This window comes from Pristiophorus japonicus, chromosome 11, assembly GCF_044704955.1.
Source record: "Pristiophorus japonicus isolate sPriJap1 chromosome 11, sPriJap1.hap1, whole genome shotgun sequence".
In the NCBI taxonomy this organism is placed as follows: domain Eukaryota; kingdom Metazoa; phylum Chordata; class Chondrichthyes; family Pristiophoridae; genus Pristiophorus; species Pristiophorus japonicus.
Genome location: NC_091987.1, coordinates 44,634,044 through 44,641,939, shown reverse-complemented (window position 1 = coordinate 44,641,939; position 7,896 = coordinate 44,634,044).

The following is a 7,896-nucleotide window of genomic DNA, read 5'->3' as shown; positions in this document are numbered from 1 at the left end:
CACACACAACTGGCTCTTTAAAAATGGCCGAGTGCCAACTCGGAGCTGTACTGCGCATGCGTGTCCATTGCAATGACGTCAAAAACGTCACTTTTTTGTCGCACATGCGCAGAAGGTGCAGCATCGTTTTTTCAGCGCAGACAGCAGGCTCCACCCCATGAGACGGCTGGACACGCTGCGCGGTGCCAAATTCGAATTATAGACTGGGGAAACTTTGGAAAAATATTTCCAATGCATTTCTGGCCTAGAAAAACAGCAGTAATTCTGGTAATATGTCAGAAAACGGGCTTGGACAAAATTGAGCCCATAGAGTTTACAGCACAAAAACAGGCCATTTGGCTCAACTGGTCTATGTCAGCGTTTATGCTCCACATGAGCCTCTTCCCATCCCTCTTCACCTAACCCTATCAGCATATCTTTCCATTCCTTTCTCCTTAATTATTCTCCTGCTGATTTAGATTCCCCTTAAATGCATGCATGTTATTTGCCTTAACTACTTCTTGAGGTAGCGGGTTCCACATTCTTACCACTCTTTAGATAAAGAAGATTTTCCTGAATTGCCTATTGGATTTATTGGTGACTATCTTATATTTATGCCCCCTAGTTTTGGTCTCTCCCACAAGTGGAAATATCTATGTCTACCTGATCAAACCCCTTCATAATTTTAAAAACCTCTATCAAGTCACCCCTCAGCCTTCACTTTTCTGGAGAAAGGAGCACCAGCATGATCAATCTTTCCTGATAAGTATCTTCTCTCAGTTCTGGTATCATCATTGTGAATCTTTTTTACAACCTTCACAGTGGCTCTATATCTTTTTTATAATATAGAGACCAGAACTGTGCACAGTACTCTACCTGTCAACTTGTTATACATTTACTGCTTCCCTACGCCAAGCGGCAACCATACAGCTTTTTCCTTGCCTCCAATAACATTCCTACAGTACTTTGAGGACTAACCACTTCAAATGGTCATCATACTTAAAATAATAATGGATTGCTAAATTGGCGAACAGTATTTAACTAGCTGCATGGTCAGATAAAAGATTGACTGCAGAATTTAAACCGGTACTTGAGTATATAACATCCCAGTAATTAAAATATGACAGAATAAGTGCAGTAACTAATTTGAAACAGCGATTAAAATGCAAACAGTATTGAATTTATTCAGCTACTTTCAAATCTGAAATTGTCTTTCCAATTGATTTATCAATATGTCAAGGGAAAAATAGCAGCTATCCATAACTATGTCACTATAAATTACAATGCTGTCATTTGCAGAAATTAAACATCACCATTAATTATATGATCTTTTTTGAAAAATAAACAGTCACAAGATAAAACTTGCAGAAAGATTTGATCCTAGGGCTGCTTTTGATTTAGTCATTTTCAATTTCGTAAATATGAGCTATATTTTACGATCAATAGTAATAGTCCTGCCAGTGCTTAATGTGTAAGTGGGGACTAAACTATTAGGACTTACCAATATCGCTAGGTTCCTGCCAACACTTTTCTCATTTGCAGTGACCATTTTGTTCTCATACATGGTGTGCATGAGCTCCATTGGACAATCATAATCTAGGGGTAGTTCCACAATCCAGCAGCCTGTGATTTTCCATTCATTAAAGCAGGAGGTGCCAGATTGCAGATGTCATTTAGTGAGGGCATTTCATTGGAGCCCATGATTTTAATCTTTTTCAAATGGTTGTCCTAACCAGTGTTAAGCCCATCCATTTAACCCCCCGCAGTATTATCACACTTGATGAAGGAAGCTCTTAAAAGTACTCAGGCATTTAGTTTAATGGTCATTTTCTGTAATCTATGGAGTTTGCTTTCCCAGCTCAGTTTCCACAGGTTTGAAATCAATGACCAAGAAAGGAATGCCAGAGAAATCAGTTGGCATGAAAATCAGACTGCCTACATTGATCACTCTGTCACCAACTATACCTACGGGCTCTGGCACACCTACCTGGCATTTGTCAAGGAGAACTGCCTCCACAGGCTTTTGAACAGCACAGGGCATGTGCAGAGTGGTGCTATTTGTTATCAGAACATCTGCAGTCGACTTCGACCACAGAAACAGCACAGCCAAGTGCAAGGAAAGGTCACTGCTTCCTTCAACTATTGCACCTCTGCCTCCTTCCAGAATAGCATAAGGATCATCTGCTGTATCAGGCAATAACGTATCAAACAATTCCGCAGAAGCACCCACACTTTCATTTCCTTTCCTACTGAACAGCAACATGAAATAGCTGCCTAAATTCACATCATTGCTGTATTTCACAAACTGCAGGATCCACTAACGGCATCCTTATGGTGCATGGCAGTAACTGAGCATGCTTCATGCAGCTATGGTGTGTTGGCAGGATTTGCTGTGTGAAATGCCTTTAGGATTTTAGTGACAGCAGTTCCAAATTAAATTTGTATCATCAATGTGTGCTGCTGTATGCCATGCATACTAAGCATTCAAAGAGCAGTATGGTTACATGACAGCTTTGGAGGGGCGAGTAATAAGAGTCGCATTTTCTGAGGACATATTTGTGACTGATACTGTTGTAGCATTACCTTTATATCCTGCCTCAAGTCTGCCATCGTCTTCCACATTTGCAGCCATATCTCCTAGGTGTTGCAAAGAGCAATCACTCTAAGCCATCTCCCATCAGGTATTTGGGATAACTCTTCTTTGGGTATGGTGCCAACAAGTGCAAACCTCCTTTGCTCCACTATATGCTTTAGAATCTCATTTTGCACTGTGTGTCTACAATGTGATTCTAATAAAGTATTAGCAGTGTAACTTAATCAATGATCTTGTGATACTCTCTAGCCTGCTCATATGTGACTGGTACCAATGTACTGCAATGCCCTATGATACACAGATCACTACAGAAAAATGGCACTTTGGTGTATTTCAGGGTTATTTTTCCTGCGTTGAAATGTTAGTAATCGCTGCAGCTTAAGTTCATGTCCCACTGCACTTCCATTAATAACTACTTTGTTTCATATGTCATACATTAAAGTCCTTGGGTTTCAGTTTTCACTGAAAAACTGAATTGTGGAATGTGATTCCAAAACAGTAATCTGGAATCCAATGTAGTAAAAAGGAATTTAACTTATTCAGATGCTTTGAAGCAGTGGCTTTGGTCATTGGCCATATTTTCCATTTAGTTATTTTGAGTTGTCAGATTTTTTGAAGCTGTTCATCACCTTTTCTGAGTTTATAAGTGTCATGTATTCCACTGTCATTGCAACCCATGTATAAACTGACCTAAGTTGTATACCGTGAGAACATTGACCACTAGGTGGTGAACTTGTGGGAGACACTCCTAACCTGAACTTTCAGGTATAAAAGAGAAAGCTCCACCCACCTTCATCACTTCAGCGCTTGAATCAAGGTTACTGGTCACAGAGTGACCTTCTCTCAAGTATGGGCCTCGTGTGCATTTATACTGTATAGTAAGGACATATCATTGGCGAAGAGAAACTGGGATTTAAATCACGCGAGCATGGCCACTAGCAGCACAGATGAGAGGTACTGTGTTGGTGATGATTGGAACGATTTTATTGAGAGACTACAGCAAAGTTTCGTCACTAAGGAATGGCTGGGACAGGATTCGGCCGACAAATGCAGGGCTCATCTCCTGACGGTTTGTGGATCCAGGACGTACTCCCTGATGAAGGACCTTCTAGCGCCAGAGAAGCCGGCGGACAAGACTTTTGAAGAGCTCAGTAAGTTGATTGGGAAACACTTTAAACCAGCGAGCAGCATGCACATGGCAAGACACCGGTTTTACACGCACCGGCAGCGAGAAGGGCATAGCGTGCCATATTTCGTGGCAGATCTCCGCCGACTGGCGAGCCTATGTAAGTTCCAAGATGCATACAGAGCAGAGATGCTGCGAGACTTTTTTATTGAGGGCATCGGCACGCCGGGGTCTTCAGGAAACTGATTGAGACCAAAAACTTGACACTGGAAACGGTGGCTTTGATGGCCCAGACATTTATCTCAGGGGAGGAAGAGACCAGAATGATGGTTGACAAAAATCTTGGTTTAAATGCAGCAAATAGACAGAGAGTCAATATTGTTAACGTGGCATACAGTTCTCCAGACAGACAGGGGCAATTGGACATGCCCGAGCATGTAGCCGAACCCAAAGGGGGAATTCAACAGTGACAATGGCTAGCTGAACGGCGAATCATGCCATCGCAAGGGACAATGCGGCCAGTAATGGAGCCATCAACACCTGTCAAAGGTGTGCTTAAGGACAGTTACAGAGACAGTCAGAGACGATCGACTAGTAATGGACCTTTTGTTTCCAACAACGGCTCATGTTGGAGGTGTAGAGGCAAACACACAGCTAGAGCTTGCAGTATCAGCAATATACCTGCAGAAACTGCAATGTCAGCGGTCACTTGGCGCATATGTGCAGGAAGCCTGCAGCCAGGTTGAGGTACGAGGAGGACGGGGACGATGTAAGCCCTACGAGGCCAAATGGACACTGGGGGAAATCGCTGGAAGCTGAAGTTCAGCGAGTTCATGTGGAGCACATATACAGTTCATACACCAGGATGCCACCGATAATGATGAAAGTGCTCTTCAATGGCATCCCAGTATCAATGGAGCTAGACACGGGCCAGCCAGTCCCTGATGAGTATCAAACAGTTCGACAAGTTGTGGGTGTCCAAGGCCAGGAGGCCAAAATTATTGCCAATCGACGCACAGCTACGGACATACACAAAGGAGATCATTCCGATGCTAGGCAGCGCCATGGTAGTTGTGACTCACAAAGATTCGAAGAACAGGTTGCCACTCTGGGTTGTCCCGGGGGACAGTCCCGCACTGCTGGGGAGGAGTTGGCTGGCTGTCATGAACTGGAAATGGGACGATGTCAATGTAATCTCTTCTGTGGAGTGAATATCATGCTCACAGGTCCTGGACAAATTTGACTAATTATTTCAACCCGGCATTGGCACCTTCATGGGGACCAAGGTAGTGATTCACATAAACCCGGACACCAGGCCAGTACACCACAAGGCCAGAGTGGTGCCGTACGTGATGCGGGAAAAGATAGAAGGCGAATTGGACCGCCTGCTAAGGGAAGGCATCATCTCGCCAGTCAGATTCAGTGACTGGGCGAGCCCGATTGTGCCGGTGCTCAAGGCGGATGGGTCGGTCAGGATATGTGGTGATTACAAGGCCACCATCAATCGGGTGTCACTCCAAGACCAGTACCCGCTACCGAGAGCGGAGGACCTCTTTGCGACGCTATCCGGTGGCAAATCTTTTTCAAAATTGGACCTGACCTCAGCTTACATGACCCAGGAGCTGGCGAGTGAGTCGAAGAAGCTGACCACCATCATGACACAGAAGGGGCTGTTTGAGTACAACAGATGTCCGTTTGGGATTCGCTCGGCCGCCGCGATCTTTCAACGAAATATGGAAAGCCTCCTCAAGTCGATTCCAAGGACAGTGGTTTTTCAAGATGACATCCTCATCACGGGTTGTGATACTGAAGAACAGCTCCACAATCTGGAGGAGACTGGACCGGGTAGGTCTGCGACTGAAAAAGGCAAAGTGCGTCTTCCTAGCTCCAGAGGTAGAATTCCTGGGGATGAGGGTAGCAGCAGACGGGATCAGACCTACTGCGTTCAAAACAGAAGTGATCCAGAGAGCACCCAAACCCTATAACACGATGGAGCTGCGTTCGTTTCTGGGGCTCCTGAACTATTTTGGTAACTTTCTTCCCAAATTGTGCACGCTGTGGGAGCCGCTACATGTGCTCCGACGCAAAGGTCGCGAATGGGTCTGGGGGGACAGCCAGGAAAGGGCTTTTGATAGAGCACGAAATTTGTTATGCTCCAACAATCTGTTAACGCTATATGACACATGTAAGAAACTTGTTTTAACGTGCGACGCGTTGTCCTATGGGGTCGGGTGTGTGTTGCAGCATGTTAATGCCAAGGGTCAGTTAGAGCCGGTATCTTATGCCTCCAGAAGTCTGTCCCAGGCAGAACGGGGCTACAGAATGGTAGAAAAGGAAGCGCTTGCATGTGTATATGCCGTAAAAGAAATACACCAGTACCGGTTTGGCAGGAATTTTGAGCTGGAGACAGATCACAAACTCCTAACATCCCTTTTGGCCGACAACAAGGCCATAAATGCAAATGCATCCGCCTGCATACAGAGGTGGGCACTCACGTTCGCCGCCTATGACTATACAATTCGGCACAGACCGGGCACTGAAAACTGCGCTGATGCACACAGCAGGCTCCCACTAGCCACCACCGAGGGGGCAAACAAGCATGCTGCTGAGATGGTCATGGCTGTTGAAGCTTTCGAAAGCGAAGGCTCACCCATGACAGCCTGTCAGATTAAAGTCTGGACAAATAGAGACCCGCTTCTGTCTCTAGTCAAGAAATGTGTCCTGAATGGGGGCGGGGCAGCCATATACGGGGCATGCCCTGAGGAATTCAAACCATTTCACAGGCGCAAGGATGAACTCTCGATTCAGGCCGATTGCCTACTGTGGGGAAACTGTGTAGTCATGCCCCAGATGGGCAGAGAACTCCACAATGAGCACCCGGGCATTGTCATGATGAAGGCAATTGCCAGGTCACACGTTTGGTGGCCAGGGATAGATGCAGACCTGGAACTTTGTGTTCGCAGGTGCAATACGTGTGCCCAGCTGGGCAATGCGCCCAGGGAAGCCCCACCTTAGCCCCTGATCCTGGCCCGCCAAGCCATGGTCACGCATCCATGTGGACTGCGCAGGTCCTATCATGGGAAAAATGCTTTTGGTTGTCGTAGACGCCTGCTCCAAATGGATCGAGTGTGACATTCTCAATTCAAGCACATCCTCTGCCACAGTAAAAAGTCTACGGGCAATGTTCACCGCCCATAGTCTACCAGACATCTTGGTCAGCGACAATGGCCCGTGCTTTACAAGCATTGAATTCGAGGACTTCATGGCAGGAAATGGTATCAACCATGTCAGAATGGCACCGTTCAAGCCAGCCTCAAAGGGCCAGGCGGAACGAGCAGTGCAGATAATCAAACGGGGGATGCTCAGATTCCAAGGGGGTTCCCTCAAAGCCCCTTATCATGCCTCCTGTTGGCCAATAGATCCCGACCACACTCGCTCACAGGGGTCCCACCCGCAGAGCTGCTAATGAAAAGGATGCTCAAAACCAGGAAATCCCTTATACACCCCACCATGAAAGAAATTGTTAAGAGCAGGCGTCAGTCACAATGTGACTACCATGACGGGAATGCGAGGGCGCGATGTATTGATGTCAATGACCCTGTCTTTGTCCTCAACTACGCTGCAGGGCCTAAATGGCTCGCAGACACTGTGATTGCCAAAGAGGAGAATAGGATTCTGGTAGTTAAACTGACAAATCTGCCGCAAACACGTGGATCAAAGAAAAAGGAGGTTCAGCAACCCTGTAGAAGAAGCAGTGGAAGAACACGATGTCGAGTTCACTCCTCCAAAGGTGACCGAACACCGAAACCAAGCGGAGGAGAGCCCAGTCACTGTGGACAGTCCGGACAGGCCTGAGGCACCGCAAACACCAGACAGTCAGGCCAGCGCCCAACAACCGGAGCCCCAACTCAGGCGCTCTACAAGGGAGCATAAACCACCAGAGAGACTTAACCTGTGATCCCAATAAGACTTTGGGGAGGACGTGATGTCGTGTATTCCACTGTCATTGATAACCCATGTATAAACTGACCTAAGTTGTACACTGTGAGAACATTGACCACTAGGTGGTGAACTTGTGGGAGACACTCCTAACCTGGACTTTCGGTGTAAAAGGGGAAGCTCCACCCACCTTCATCACTTCAGTGCTTGAATAAAGGTTACTGGTCACAGAGTGACCTTCTCTCAAATATGGGCCTCG